The sequence below is a fragment of the Felis catus genome, chromosome A2 (assembly GCF_018350175.1).
Source record: "Felis catus isolate Fca126 chromosome A2, F.catus_Fca126_mat1.0, whole genome shotgun sequence".
Taxonomy (NCBI): Eukaryota; Metazoa; Chordata; class Mammalia; order Carnivora; family Felidae; genus Felis; species Felis catus.
In genome coordinates this window covers 49,176,959-49,193,169 of record NC_058369.1, presented here as the reverse complement: position 1 = coordinate 49,193,169, position 16,211 = coordinate 49,176,959, and the positions used below count along the sequence as shown (strand labels likewise).

Genomic DNA, 16,211 nt, shown 5'->3' with positions numbered 1-16,211 from the left:
TTGTTTAACATCCCTCAAGTTCTGCTTGACTTTAACCAGAGTTTTCTTGAGTCATTGGAGAGATTTAATCCACCTACACCTGCTAGGTTCACTCTTCACGATTTTCAAGTCCCATCTATTTACTGATGTTGCTTTAGGAGTTACAAATTCCCGCCTTCTTCCTATCTATAGACTATCTATAGTCGTATTGTGGTACATGGTAGGTAGTAGCCAGATGTACTATTTAAATTGAATTAAAATTAAATATTTCATTCATCACTTATACAAATCACATTTTAAGTACTCAATAGCCACCTGAGGCTGTGGCACCATACTTGGCAATGCACATATAGAACATTGTGATCATCACAGAAAATTCTATTGGGCACTGCTGATCAATGAATACCCATGATTAATCCCACTTAGCCATATTACAAGAGTATTAGGTAATGCTCTTATAGAGATCTTTTGTACCTCTTGAAAACTATTATTTTCTTTGAATACACTATTCAAAATCTGACCACTTACTAGTAAACTTGAAAGATCTATAGTTGTTTCATTTTTTTAAGTGCAAAATCAAATCCCAACCATTCCCACCTTTAGTGAAAATTTGACAATGTGTTTAAAACATAGCATATGCTTTCAGTTTGCAATGTGAAAAACACATGGAGATGTTTTTGTTGCTGTTTGTTTAGAAGATAGGTTCCTAATTGGCCCAGGAAATAATAAGATGATATGTGACAAATTACTTGATTATAAGCAGTTGGAAGTGGTGGACATATCAGAAGTGTGGGTAAACTGCCTGCTATAGAATAAGATTAGTTACACAGATGTGAGCTGAAACTTATTGCTTCTTTCAGATTACATTGTCAGCCAAGTCATCCAAATGTCACCCTAGACATAGAATGAAGGGAAACAGGAAATGGACATTTGGTATGATACCATGAGCTAGGCACAATGTTGGCGGTTCTATGTATCTGTGGAATGAAATCTACCATGCTTCTTAACTACTAAATTAATAGCATCTTGGTGAACCAAAAGCAAGCATAATACATAGGACAAATTGGGATATATTCTCTTAGGCTGCTGGCAATGTCTATTGTTATACATACATCCCAAGGTCAAGGAGTAGGACATTGCTAATTAAGAAAGAACCCTATTTATTGGAACGTAATTAAGTTGATGAAAATGAACTATAACAAAAGATGCAAAAAATAATTAAAAAGAAAAGGTCAGCTTGAAAGGGTCTTGTTGATAAATCATGGGGTGCATACAAAGAAATAATGTAATGGGAATGCCTTGCAGGGAAAGAACATCAATGATAATTTGGAAATTTTTGTTAGCGCCTTCTCACAGGCTAGTGTGCATAGCACAAAAAATGAAACTAGTTTGATGTGGTTTGTAAAAGCTGCCAGGAATACTGCAGGGTCAGAAAAGTTTTCAATATTGAGGATTACAGTAATTCCTGTTTTATTCCTCTTTCCTCCTCCTTTTTTACACGTACCCTGCTCTGCACACCAGCTTCTCTGTTATTTTTTCTCATAATTCTTGTCTCTCCTGTTCTCCTAATTTATAGCCCCATAATTTATTTTTATTTTATTATTATTTTCAATGTTTATTTATTTTTGAGATAGAGCAAGCTCACAAGCAGAAGAGGGGCAGAGAAAGAGAGGGCTCTGAGTGGTCAGTGGAGAGCCCAACATGGGGCTTGAACCCACAAACTGAGATCACGACCTGAGCCACCTAGGTGTCCTTGTTTTCTTTTAATGTTATATTTATTTTGAGAGAGAGGAGAGGTTGCATTTGGGGGAGGAGCAGAGAGAGGGAGACACAGAATCTGCAGCAGGCTCCAGGCTCTGATCTGTCGCAGGGCTGGAACCCACAAATTGTGAGATCATGACCCGAGCCAAAGTCTGAAGCTTAACTGAGCCACCCAGGCACCCTTTTAGCAGTATATTTTAATGGTTAAAACATAGACTCTGAAATGAAAGCACCTTATTTCAAATCCTGAACATCACTTGCTAGCCATGTATCTTTGGATAAGTTACTAAACCTCACTAAGCCCTCAGTCTCCTCATCTATAAAATGAGGATAGCAATACCTACAACATCAAGTTGATAGGAGTATTAAATGAGTAACAGAACAATCATGAAAATTCCTGGGACACAGCAAGTTCTTTGTGCGTGCATGCCATCATTAGCAAAATGTGCTATCTTCAGGAAAGCTTTATGGCACTTGTTCCCAAATCCACATTTTGGTCATGTGATCATTATAAGCATGTGTATCTCCTATTCCTTCATTGGCTAGGACCATTCTAGATTTTGATGCCCGTTTTATCTTAGTACCAAGTTTGTATAGACATCAATCCATATTTGTGGATGAATGATTGATTCCATCATCTTTTGGTAGTCATTCGACACTAGTCCATTTTGTTTTTATTTCTATCAAAGCATAATCTTATTTTCTGTGTATGGTTCTTCAGGTTATCCTGTAAAACTCAAGATTGGATATCAACACTGTACATGATATTAAGGAGTAAAAATGTTTTCCTTCAGACTTTTCTTGCTCTATCGTTAATTAAAAATAGATTCACTAAGATCTTTCTTTTTAAAGTAAGTTTAACACACATTAAATGCAAACTTTGATAACTAAGTTTAGGCTAAGGAATAGATTCTAGACTGAAGGTGGTCAAGGAGAGCAAATGAATTTGACAGACATGTAGGAGGTAAAACATGATATTTAACGTGGAAGAAGTTGTTAAAAACAAAATAGGTCCCAAATGGAGTGGCTTATGCTAATCCTCACATCTCCACACCAAGATTCAGTTGTAGTTTCAGCTCTCCCAGTCAATCAGGAATTGCCTGATCAGCATTAGTTAGGAAATCCATCTGATAGATGCCCCAAAGGAAAGTGACCTTGATACAACCAGTCCGCTTTTGGCTAGTATAACTCTCTTGTCCCCACTACCTTCTGCTTATAGAAGTCTTTCATTTTGTAAAGCTTCTTGTAGCTCCTTTCCATATGCTAGATGGGATACTGCCCAACTCAGAAATTGTTGAATAAATCCAAAAAGATCTTTACAATTAATTCAGTTGAACTTTGGCTTCTAATGAAGTTAATATTGTTCTCGATAATAGTAATTAAAATATGTTGACATAGAATAAGATTTTACTGAATTCTCACTCTTCATTAACAGATATTTAATACATTCTTTTTGATCCCCATTTTACAGGTTGGAAAGTAATCTTCAACACATTTCACACACATCTTATCACTTACCCATTTTGATTTTGTACCATCATCAGTTCTTTTTAAATGAAATAGAATCTAAGGGCAGGTTTGGATGCAAATTAATTTTCCCATATTGATGGGGCTCTTGTCGTATTTTCCATAGGATTCTATCCCTTTACTTTGTATCCCCTGTAAGCACAAGTGAAACATGCAGAGGGCCTTCACACAATAGAATGAGTAATGATGCTGACTTGGTCCTAAAAATGTAAGTACTATATCTTCCATGCTTAAAATTGTCCAAAGCTTTCCTGCCACACTTTTTTTTAATGTTTATTTATTTTTGAAAGACCAAGACAGAGCACAAGCTCAGGAGGGGCAGAGAGAGAGAGGGAGACACAGAATTTGAGGCAGGTTCCAGGCTCTGAGCTATCAGCACAGAGCCCAATACGAGGCTCAAACCCATAAACCCATGAGATCATGACCTGAGTCGGACACTTATCCAACTGAGCCACCCAGGCACCCCCCCTGCCACACTTATAATAAAATCCATACTCCTATCAGCCCTCAAGTCCCTCCACTCATACTGGCCTGCTTTAATTCCATGAATAGATCAACATTTGCCTCAAGCTGAGCCTAAGTATTGGTCTTTGTGTAACACTTCTATATTCACCATGATCCTTTTAGGTCTTCTCTTAAATATCACCTCCTAAAAGATACTTCACCTAACCCTTTAACATCAATTAAATCCAATTCTATGAATTTCTCTTACCTAGTGTCATATTTGTTACCTTTGTGATATTTATAATAACTTAAAAACACACATGTATTTATTTGTTAGTTTCTTTATATATTAATCTAGCTAAACTAAGGGCAATTTTGTACCTACCTCTCCACCTGGGGGATATTTGGCAAAATCTGGAGACCTTTATTATTGTTCCAATCAGGTAAGGGAGGTTATTACTGGCATCTTGCGGGTAGGGGGCAGGGATATTGTTTAATATCCTATGATGCACAGGACAGTTCTACTTCTCCCCATCCCCCAAAAGAATTAACCAGCATGAAATGTCAATAATACTGAAGTTGAAAAACTCAGATCTAGTTCCATAATTATACTGAAAGCTTAATGAAGGCTGTCCCTTCTCTGGCTTGTTCATCATTGTGGTCCCACAACCCGGCAAATGATCCTAGCAGATGAATTAGTGAGTAATATAAAGAAAGAGGGGAAGGTGGGTGAAGTTCCTAACACCCAGAGGCCCTCCAAATGCAGAGATCTCAGATTCTACCAGAAGTCTCATCCCATTTGGCGGGGGGTGGGGGGGGGGAAGGTGTTCCACTTAAGTAAGTATCCTTAGCTGGGACTCTCCAATACTCATCATTGCAGGTTACTTCCACCTGAGGCACAAGTATTCGTCTATTTGAATCTTTGTCGTGTAAGAAGCCAGAGATTTGTAGCAGAAACAGACTTAACCAAAGGTGATCATCACAGGGCACAAAGAGAAAAAAGGACAGTGGGTTCCAGCCAGCTATTTGCCCACTGGTGGTTTGGTGTGATAGTGCACCATCCATCTTCTACATTACATGGGTCATTGGAGGGGCCAGTTGTATTCCTGTTGTCTGGTCCCCACAGCTGAAAAAATGAATGGTCTCAGCCTCAGAGGTCTGTTTGGCAAGCAGTTGGCTGTGAAACAGACTACAGATCCAGAGGGGACTAAAATGAGGGCTTTATAGGAATTTCTCTTTTATAATATCTAAGTGTTGCAGTGATTATCATGTTTGGCATTTCTGGAAAAGTCATATTATTAAATAAGAATTCCTCATTCACCTATTGGACTAGACACTTGGTGGCAACATAATCAGACAAAAAGTTAAAAGTATGTAACATACATCTAATGCCCCCAAATACCAAAATAATGTCAAATATGCAGCTATTCCCCGAGGGTCAAGAGTTTCGTCCCAAATTTGTAGGTCTAAGAAATTGGGAGATATGATGTAAGCTTAACTGTTCTGGGTAAAGTTAGGCTTTTCTTCTATAAAGGAATTGCTTGACTTCACCGATAATGCCAAATGTTGTCACTGGAGACAGGTCAGCTCACCAAAGCACAGAGGTAGGATGATGATACCAATGAATTCTAAGGGACCAGCCAAATCTGCTATTTCCAGTTCCAAGTGATTTCTAAAAGCCTTCATGAAGTGAGAGAAAACATTTTTGGATAGCAACCATCCATCCCTTGCCCCTTATCTTCCCTCCATCTTGTCAGCAGAAGTACACCTGGAAATGCTGTCAGTGTGGTGGGTGCGCTCCACAGAGATGCAGGTCACCAATGAAATCTGATTTGGTAATCAGTGGTATTTTGTAAATTTGCACCACATTGGCCATGTACTAAAAATACTGAGGTAACTCAATGATTCTATTGTCACTCTTGTTTGTGTCTGATCAAACATCTTAGGAAGACTACCCAGTCTGATAGAGCAGATGGAAATTATTACCCCACTACCCTGTGTTCGTAAGGGGGCTTTCTTTCTTGAGTCTTTACCCACCCTCAAGTCATTTAACCTCTATAATGGAAATCATCCTTGTCATTAAAAATTGGGGGGCAAAAAAAGCACAGTATCATGCATATGTACAAATGACTGCACCTCAGGCTAAATTTTAGATGTCAGATTATACTAACAATGTAACTTGCTTTAAATATCACCTCATTTCTAACTCTGAAGAGAGTCTAATGATTAATTCAAATTAAACTACTCCACAGCCAAAGTGGTATGTGTTATAAAACATGAAAGCAAACTGGCTGAAAATTTTTAATTTTCCCTACTTATTAGCTATCTCTTCTGGGAATAAATTGAAGGTGTTAATTTCCTGGGTTTCAAACCTATTTTAAAATGTGCTAGGCTGAGAGAGAAAAAAAATGGAATGTAGAATAATCTTATCTATGTGACAGAGTTAAGAAACTTGGTTATCTTTTCAGAATTGTGTTGGCTTTTGAGATACTATTTTAGAGTTTAGATGGTAAGTTCTGGTTGCCTCATGCATATGATGCTTAACATAAGACGATACATAAAGCTCTGTATAAACATTATGATGGGTTAAATTGAGTACCCCCAAAATTCACATGTTGAAGCTTTAACCCCCAATGTGACTATATTTGCAGATAGGGCCTTTGAGGAGACAATTAAGGTTAAATGAAATCATCAGGGTGGGCTTTAATCAGATGGAACTGGTGTTTTTATTTAAAAAGAGAGACACCAGATAATTCTCTTTCTATGTATATTCAGACTTCAGACCACATGAGGACACAGCACAAAGGTTGCACCTGCAAACCAGGAAGAGAGACTGCACAAAAACCCATCCCTGCTGGCACCTTGATCTTGGAATCCTAGCCTCCAGAACTGTGAAAAAAAACAAATGTCTATTGTTTAAGCTACTCACACTATGGTATTTTGTATCCCAAGTTAATCCACAACTCTACCTAATTCTCTCCTTTAGTCATATAATACCATGTATTACTGTCAAGTCTCACAAGGAGGTTCATTTCTTGTATAATTTCATCTAACTGGTGAACCCAATACTGAGTAATAAAAAAAGCTATCCCCAAGTCCATGCATTTTAAGCTGTGATAGTCATGTCACTTGCTTCCTTAACAGACTCTTTATAAATAATATTATCCACTGGTCTACTAGGATCATCCTGCTTTTTCTAGGTTATTATAAGCTTTAGGTACAGGATAGGTTGAGATGCAGAATATATATCCCCATGCCTAGCTTAAACCAGATAGCAATTGAAGGTGAACAAACACAAACAACAACTACTACTTAAAGGCCAATTAATCACTGTGTAGTCTGAATAATGTCACTGCATGTTCCTAGAGGCACAAACTCGGTTTCAACTACCAACATGGTACCCAGGACTTGGGTCAAATTTTGCAAACACACAAGGATTGCTGTCACTTCTGATCCTTCCACTGCCCCAAATGCTTCTCTACTGACTCTCGCTTGTACTTCACAATGAATCTCAAATGCTCCCTCTTCCAAGAAGGCCTCTCTGACTCCCCAAATCTGAGTTAGCCCTGGAATTACTGAATTCAAAGTGCCCTTAGAGATTTCTGTTCTAAAACACATTTTTTACAATGGAAGAAATTAACGTGAGTGACATTGCTGGCATAGGACCAGGACTCCTAGACACGCTTTTTACACAACACGTTAAAATATTTACATCTAAAATAGTTACAAACTAATCCTTTTTCTTTTTTCAATTACATAGTAAAACTAACTGCTGATAATGAAGTGCCAGGCACTGAGGATGTGGAGATAAAGGAGAAATGGTTTGAGTTCTTTCTAAAGTTATAGACTGGGCAAGTTGTGAAAAAATACACTGGGGACTGTTAGAGTAAGAACTTTATCTGAAGATGCTACCACAATCCCTGGGCTGGCACACAGCAGAACTTTAGGAAAAGTATGGTGAGTGAATTAGCTACTATCAGTAATATAATTGAAGTATATACCACCTATTTTAAGAGAAAGGAAAGATGACCCTAATTTCTTGTTATTTCAAGGAAAAACTGTCTCAATTTTAGTAAAAATCTTGGGAGCTGTGCTTTGGAGTTCTAAAGTAAAATGGTAGATATATTTTGCCTGTGAGGAAGACATGAATTTGGGGTGATCAAAGACCAGAATGTTATGGGCTGAGTTGTGTCCCCGAAAATTCATATGTTGAAGTCCCAAGCCTCAGTGTCTTGGAATATGTGACTCTGTTTGGAAATAAGGTTTCTAAAGAGTTGATTCAGTTAAAACGAGGTAATTGAGGTGAACCCTTACCCATTATGACTGGTGTCCTTAGAAGAGAAGGAAATTTGGGCATAGACACGTGCCTGCACAGAAGGTAGGCCATGTGAAGACAAAAGGAGAAGGTGACTATTTACATGCCAAGGAGCAAAGTATCAAAAGAAATCAGGCCAGCACTTTGATTTTAGACTTCTAACCTCCATAACTGGGAGGCAAGACATTTCTATTATTTAAATCACCTAGTCTGTGGTAGTTTATGGCAACCTAGCAAACTAATAGAGTAGAAAAGACATATGTTGAGATACAAGTATTTTCCAGCAAGCTACAGCAACAAGCCTTCAACTCTAACTAGTGGAGATTTTGTAGTTTTAACACTATGCAAATATCTGTCATGCTGACCTTTCTATGTCTACAAAGGAAAATTTCTTATTGTCTTTATGACTATGAGATGCTACTCTTCCACTAGAGAATAATTATTTCCTGAGATATCCAACCTTAATAAGCTAACAAGAACATCTAAAACAGGGACATGATCTCTGTTCTACATCCACAGAAAGCTGGAGTGTTAATTTGTACTTCAGGTAACGTTTTTGAGACTAATTTGCCACCTAAGGCCATGTGCTGGATTTCAAAGATACGCTGATCAATAAGAGGAAAAATAAAAATGACTAGGTTTCGTCTTGGTTTTGTCTTTATAAACTTTAAATGATAAAAATAACATTGAGTGTGTGTGTGTGCTTTACAGCTTTTCTAATCTGTTTTTGCATTTCATTTGATCTGAACCACAGTACCCTGACTTGGAAGGATGAATTTCTATGTAGACAAGCAAGCTGAGGCTCAAAGACTTACCGCAAGCTGAATATGGCCTGAAAACAGTTGAGGTGGGACTGCGGTCCAATGATGCTTCCCCCCTTACTGAATTACTGATACTTTTAAGGCAGCCAAAGGGAACATAGTTGTGATTTCAGAGTGTCCATAAAGTGAAAATGAAAGGAGGTGTTTGTGCAGGCTTCTGGACCTGAGGTACTGTAAATAAGACCATGGTAATGGCAGATTCTCACATGTCAAAGCCCTTGGTACTTCTGAACTGTGTCTCCCTTACCACAAATTCATATACTGAAATCCTAATCCCCGCTACCTCAGAATGTGACCTTATTTGGAAATAGAGTCATTGTAGATATAATAATTAGTTAAGATGAAGTCATACTGGAGCATGGTGGGCCCCTAATCCAAGGTAACTAGTGTCCTTATAAAAAAAGGGAAATTTGGACACAGACACACATACAGAGAAAATACCATGTGAAGATGAAGACAAAGGCTGGAGTCATGTTTCAACAAGGAACAGCCATGATCGCCAGCAAACCACCAGAAGCTTTGGAAGAGGCATGGAAAAGGCTATTCCTCACAGCCCTCAAAAGGAACCAACCCCGATGACACCCTGATTTTGAATTTCTACCCTCTAGAAATGTGAGACAATAAATTTCTGTTAAGTCATACAGTCTGTGGTCCTTTGTTATAGCAGCCCTGGCAAACAAATACAGTCCTGCTCGTGTGATGATTTTAGAGCTGACAGAGGATCTTCCTGGGGACTCCAGCAGGACTTTTTATCTTCAAGGATCCAATGTATACATTTACACCACAGAGCTGTTATTCCCTACCAAGTAATACAGTTAGCTTCTACCCACTACCAATTAGCTACACCATCAATGAAAGACGCTGGGAGGAAGAGTACTGGGCTCACACTGGAGGAGCCTCAAAGTAGTATGCCTGGGAAACCAGCTTCTGATATGGGCCCCCCCCCCCCCTTTACCTCCTGTGGTCTAGCCTCTAGGTCTTCCATTGTCCTGAAACAACTCTCCTTCTCCTTAAGAAACATGATGCTTAACAACATGCTTTCCATGTTGTTAAAAACTGCCCTTTTCTCAGCTGTAAAGACCATATGTAACCTGCATGTTTTCTCCCTTCTTGGGCCACTCCTTGTTCTCTTTTTTTTTTAACTTTTTTTATTTTTTAAGATTTGAATCCAAATTAGTTAACATATAGTGAAGCAATGATTTCAGGAGTAGATTCCTTAATGCCCCTACCCATTTAGCCCATCTGCCCTCCCACAACCCCTCCAGCAACCCTCAGTTTGTTTGCCATATTTATGAGTCTCTTCTGTTTTGTCCCCTGTTTTTATATTATTTTTGTTTCCCTTCCCTTATGTTCATCTGTTTTGTCTCTTAAAGTCCTCATGAGTGAAGTCATATGATTTTTGTCTTTCTCTAATTTCACTTAGCATAATACCCTCCAGTTCCTTGTTCTCTTTTAACTCTGTGTCTTTGCTCACCTTTCCTCCACTTTCTCCCTTTGCTGTATTGCCAGCAAAATGCTTGGATGTAGATGCCTCTGTTCAGCCTGTATCTCTCTTTGAAAGTCCTAACACATGTCCATTTCCATTTGGATATCTAACATAACTTCAATCTGAACCTACCAAGGCAGCCTGTACAGAAGACAGAGGGTATCTTCCCGTTCTTATCACTTCACCCCAGGAGTTGTGTAACTTTTAACAAAACATTTCTGAGCCTCAGTTTTCCCACTCAGAAAAGAAGCAAATGATTTATAAGGGCTTGTTCAGGTATAAAATTCAGAGATTGAAACAAAATCTAACTCCTATACTGGTTGCCTTGCTTTTTGCTACAGCTCCATTATTTTTTCCTCCTCTCCAGACTGTGGGCTTTGGATTCTTTTCATTCCTACCTTCTCTAGCAAACCTTGTTTTTTATTTCTTTGTTAATCCCTTGCATGCATCTGACTCAACTTTCCAGATGCATCATCCCAGAATTGGTCATTATCACAGCTACTGGAGGCATCTTAAGAATTTCTGTGCTCTGGAAATTTGTTCCCACTGCCCACTGTATTCAATGTTGTGTATAAACTGGCCTTTCTAAACTTCTGCTTTCCTTTCCTGCTCCAATCCTCTGAAGGTGAAGTTAAAACTTGGAAAAGACAAAGTGGAGAAACCAGAAGATTATCACTAATCTCACCTGTAGTGAAGTTTCGAAGACAAATTAATGTTTATTGAGCCTCTAAAACTCTTCAGACCCTAAGTTAGGTATTTCCCATACATTATCTCATTAAATCCTTATAACAACTCAGAAATAGATTATATCACAGTTAGTAGACTTAATTGTTAATAGGTAAATTAATAGAACACACTGAAAATTAGTAAAGGGAAACCTCACTAACAGAATTGGGAGCCTTACCTCGTGATGTCAATTATAGGAAGAAATGTCAACTACAGACCCAATAGAACCATCAACAAGGAGGAATAATCAATTCTAGGCCCCAGCAGGGAGAAGATGTACACTGCATCTCTTATAAGAAATCTATCCCCACAACCCAATGAGAGAGAAGCTGTCATCACCCTGAACTCTTGCTTTTCTCTAGTGGACTTTCATTCAAAACAACCCCTCCCAATGTAGTACTTCTTCTCCATAAAGAAACCTTCCTCTCCTTTGTTTGCTGGACTAGCCTCTGGTTTTGCTTTAGCTTTCATGTGGCTGAATTACAGTTCTGTTATTTTTGGATGAACCCATTTTTGCTGGTAAAATAATTGACACTTTTAGTTTTAATATTCACAAACTGTTCTAGCAATTTCCATACATTAAGATTGTGTAGGCTTTGAGAAACATTACATAAACTGAACTCAATGCAGTTCATACAACTTACAGTAAGAAGTATCATTAGAAATTCAGGGGTACCTGGGTAGCCCAGTCAGTTGAGCATCTGACTCTTGATTTTGGCTCAGGTCATGATCCCAGGGTCATGGGATCAGCATGGAGCCTGCTTAAAGATTCTCTCTCTCTCCCTCTCTCTCCCCCTTTGCTGCTCTCCCCTGATCACATGCTCTGTCTCTCTAAAACAAACACTTAAAAAAAGTGTCATTAGAAACTCCTGTTACCAGATTCTACAGTACTATTATCCAAATGTAATTGCATAGTTATTACAAAGACAAATATAAATGATGTGTAGTTTGTAGTTTGAGTGTATTAAACTGATACAATTATGATTTCCTATGTAGAATCCTACTACAAATCCTTAATTCCTGAAGTCCACAAGGTATCTCTCATATGAAGATGGCTTCTTCTTGGAGGGCTCTTCTTCATCCCATATATAAGACACCAACAACCCCACTCTGACCTCTCATCTTGCTTTATTTCTCTTCTTGCCAATCATCATCACTTTACTTTCTGCATCTTTGTTTGAAAGCTACCTCTAAGACTAGTTACTGTATTTGGCTCATTATTATATCCAGTCCTCAAAACAACCTTGTCATGTAGACAGTATTACTGATAGAGTAGGCAGTTAGCTAGATATGAACTGGATACAAGGGTGGTGGTAAACAATGGTTTCTTGGTTTCTCATCTTCTGGGGCTAGCAGACCAAGAACAACAGGTGCAGAGAAAGCACTCTCCTTTCCAGCCTGTTTCCTACAATAACCTGTAACTTCATTATAATATATTTGTTTTGTAGTTTCCACACCACCACCACCACCCCCGCCCCCTGCCATGGGGGAAGATGGCCAAGACAGTTCTGGCAAGAACCTTGTAGGACCACAAACTCCCCCTCCTGACTAGTAGGAGGAGGCCCTTGGATGACCAGAAATATACTCAGTCAAAACCAGCCCTAGCTATGACCCATAACCTATGCAAACATAAATAGAAAAAACAACCCTACCCCCAGTGCAGTTGCTCCCTCTGGGCCTGCCTGCTTTCCCACCTTGAGAGTGTACTCTTCTTAATAAGCTGCTTTGTGCTTGAATACTTTCCTTCTGACTGTCTTTATTAGAGTGTGGATCCTCACATAAATCTTTGGTGGGGAATCCAAGAACTGAGACCTTCATTCATACAATTCAGACTCTCCCAACTGTAACATTACCCCTATATTATAAGGGACTGAAGTCTAAAGTGTTGTACTAACTTGCGCCAAAATTCTAACGTGAATCTGACAAACTGTCCCCTAAGACACTTTGACAAAGTCAACATGTTCTGCTCCCCAAAACTCAAGCCAAACCAGTCTTGACTGAAGGTTCTGAGCCTTCCTATGTGGGAAATTGTACCTGAGATTGGGCAGACAGAAGTGAATCAACAGCCATGCCATTTCTTTATTTCTGTCCCATTATCTTCTGAACCTACACTCACCCCACCTTGTCCTGGATCCTCCAGCTTCTTTGATTCCTGTGTGTGTGTGCTTTTAGCTCCAATGACTCATTGTCAGGTCACAGGCAGCACATACTGACACAGGCTTCAGTTAGCCTTTAAAGGTTCCGGCTTGTCCTTGTGCCCCCCCCCCCCCCGGCCATTTTATATCCCTGTTTTGTCCTCAGATGCCTGCCTTGTGGGCTCCATGTTCCAGTATTAAATGCCAGGATGACAGTCTTACAAACTGTGCACTGCTGGCTGCCACAACACCCTGGTTGTTCTGCCTGTCATAATGAAGCCTGGCTAAGTCTTCTTCAGATATCAGCTCCACCCCTGCTTGGAACTGGATCAGTTTCACCCTAGTCTGTGCCCTATAGTACAATATCCTTTCCCAAAGCATTTATCATTGTCACAAAAATTCCACTTATTTGTGGGTTTACATGAAGAATGTCTGCCTCCCCTCCCTGACCATAGTTCTGGAAAACAAGATCCATGTCTATTTTATTCATTGTTTTATCCCTTTGCACAATGTATTTATTTAACTGATATCTCTACAATGTATGGGTACTGAACGTATTTGTTGAAAGTCAAGGTAGTCTATTATGGTGTAGGTAGTATGATATGGGAAGGGAAGTTTCATGGCTAGATCTTGCTCACTTTTTTATCCCACATGCCTACCACAGAGTAGGTGCTTAATAAATACGTTCACTGAATGATTCAACAAACTGACACTCTAAAATCCATCCCTGAGCTATTTATGAAGCCCTGCTCTACACTCTTCCGGACAAAAATGGCCCCGGCTTAGTGACTTGGGGAAATCATTTTACCTCTCTAAGTCTTAATTCTACCTGAAAAATGATCACAACACCTTCCTTTTAGGACAGAGAATATTAAGAGAGATACAGACATACACTTAGAAAATCTGATGAGGAGAGAGGTATTGTTCCAGGTTTCCCTAGATTCACAAACAGAATGTAACAACCCATCCTACTTTATCTCAATCCAATCTACCATGTTCTTGCTTCTCTTTGTGAAAAGCCCACCCGGCTTTCAATGATGTCAAATCATAGCTGGGATGCCACAGTTTTTCCTATGTAAGCTTTTTCCATTACAGACTCCTATTTTCAGGAGCTCAGTGTGTGAGTGGAGACTCTCTGGTTTCATCATTTTCTGTAATTGCTGTGAGCTACCACCTCCTTCCATATGACATTTCACATATTTTCCTGATATGAACTGCAACAACAAAAAAACATGTTTCATTGATCGGTGCTGTTTTATTTCATTTGAGAACATACTTTAAAAATAAATTAGGAGTCTTGTAATGGGATACAGCCAAGAAAGATGTATTTAGAATATACAAGCATGTCAGTTCCCTCTCATCCTCAGCTGACAGGGCTTATGCAACACACATTTTACAGGTGCATTCCAATGGATGCTAATTTCACCCATAATTCTTTTGGCAGAGTCCAAGTTTCTGTTTAATTAACTAAATGACTTGAACCATCCAATTCTTGTTGCTACTAATGTATCACAATTAGAGCAAACAGTAGCCATGGAAACCAATGGCTTCGTCATAATTCCTAAAACAAGTATGGCTTTACTTTTGAACCCATCAAATTCACAGCTCTCTGCAGCATACGTTTATGGTTATTGCTAAATGGGGATGTGGTCACTCTGGAATGCAATGTGGAGCTCCTTGTTTCAAACGAATGTCATTATAAGAAGTCTGTCATTTCACTTATGTTTGCCAAGTTCCAATCATTCCCAGATCCCTCATATTTATGTTCAATTAGGGAGATACTGCAGTCCATAAAAATGGATACAAATTCACTATGGGGGTGGGGAAAGACATCCTTTTTTCTACAACACAAAAAGGAAAAGATACAAATGTGTGTTGAGCTGAAACTTTGACAGCCTTGAAATTAATCATTCACCTCCTCCTCTAAGATGGACTGCTCTCCCCACTCCCTTGTGGCAAGAATATTATTTTCTGTAATTTTATCACCAGGATCTGTTCCAACACTGGAAAGAAAACAGAGGTACACCATTGAAATTCTGGACAAGGCTGCTATAACCTAACAGGCAAGGAGATGGAATCTGCTATTCCTGAATAGCAGTTGCTAAATGGTAGTTTACAATTTGGGTCATTTTAAAGCAATTTCTGCACTCTGTAACTGGCTATAAAAATGAAGGGAAAGTAACATGCTACATTCCTCCACCAGCATATAAAAGTCATTTGTGAAATAAAAACACATATGTATATTTATGTGTAGCACATATATAATATTAGTGCTGGGCCCAAGTGCCACAATACTGCCTGGTATGCTGTAAATATAAATCAAGAGCCCTTGCCACTCTTCATTTCTTGCAGTTCTGTTTCTGAAAATGAACTGTGGTTTTAAGTCATAATAGTTCATTAAGACATCAACTTAATACCTTACCTGTCTAAAATCCTGAAACCTAACTTTTTTGCCCCATGGCATTGCATTTAGCTGGGCAAACAGAGTTGCCAAATAACATAGAAGACACTTAGTTAAATTTAAATTCTAGATTAACAACAGAGGCATTTTTAGTATGCATAGGTCCTAAGTAGTACATGTTTTGTGTACCAAAAATGATTCCATGTAACTAATATTCAAATTTAACTGGGCATCATGTATTTTTATTTGCTAAATCTGGTAACCTTAGAGACAAAATGTTTGTAATTTTTTTCACACTATTAAGGATGTCAAAGGTCTCTTCCCCGTTTCTACTTCTTCATACTAGGAATGAATACTTAGCTCCCTGCTGAGGCCAGGCAAGTGAGGGGAATGGGCAGTGAGATTCGGGGAAGAAAGCCTAAAAAGTAGTGGTTCATATTCAGCTGGCTGCCATTTGCATAAGAGGGCAAAGGCAGAATTTTAAGAAATGGCATTGGGCTACTGAGACATTTTGCCAACAGCTATCTCACTCATCATGGATAACCAAGGCCAGAAGTGCTGAATGCTAAGGAAGCTGAACTTAGAACGGAAGGCATAAAATGTCATTAAAACATAA

General features: G+C 38.9%; 1 protein-coding gene and 1 long non-coding RNA gene across 12 annotated transcripts in view; one reads left to right on the top strand and one right to left on the bottom strand.

The window, feature by feature from the left end:
• LOC109496972 overlaps positions 1-9,486 on the top strand; it is a 703,487-nt gene extending 694,001 nt beyond the window's left edge. For both annotated transcript variants that reach the window (XR_006594810.1, XR_006594809.1), the window contains 2 exons: positions 3,374-3,475; positions 6,487-9,486. This is a non-coding gene — a long non-coding RNA (uncharacterized LOC109496972). The remainder of the gene's footprint in view (positions 1-3,373; positions 3,476-6,486) is intronic.
• Positions 1-16,211, bottom strand: part of GRM7 (glutamate metabotropic receptor 7) — a 1,171,176-nt gene that overhangs the window by 100,560 nt on the left and 1,054,405 nt on the right. The gene's annotated exons all lie outside the window — the stretch shown is intronic.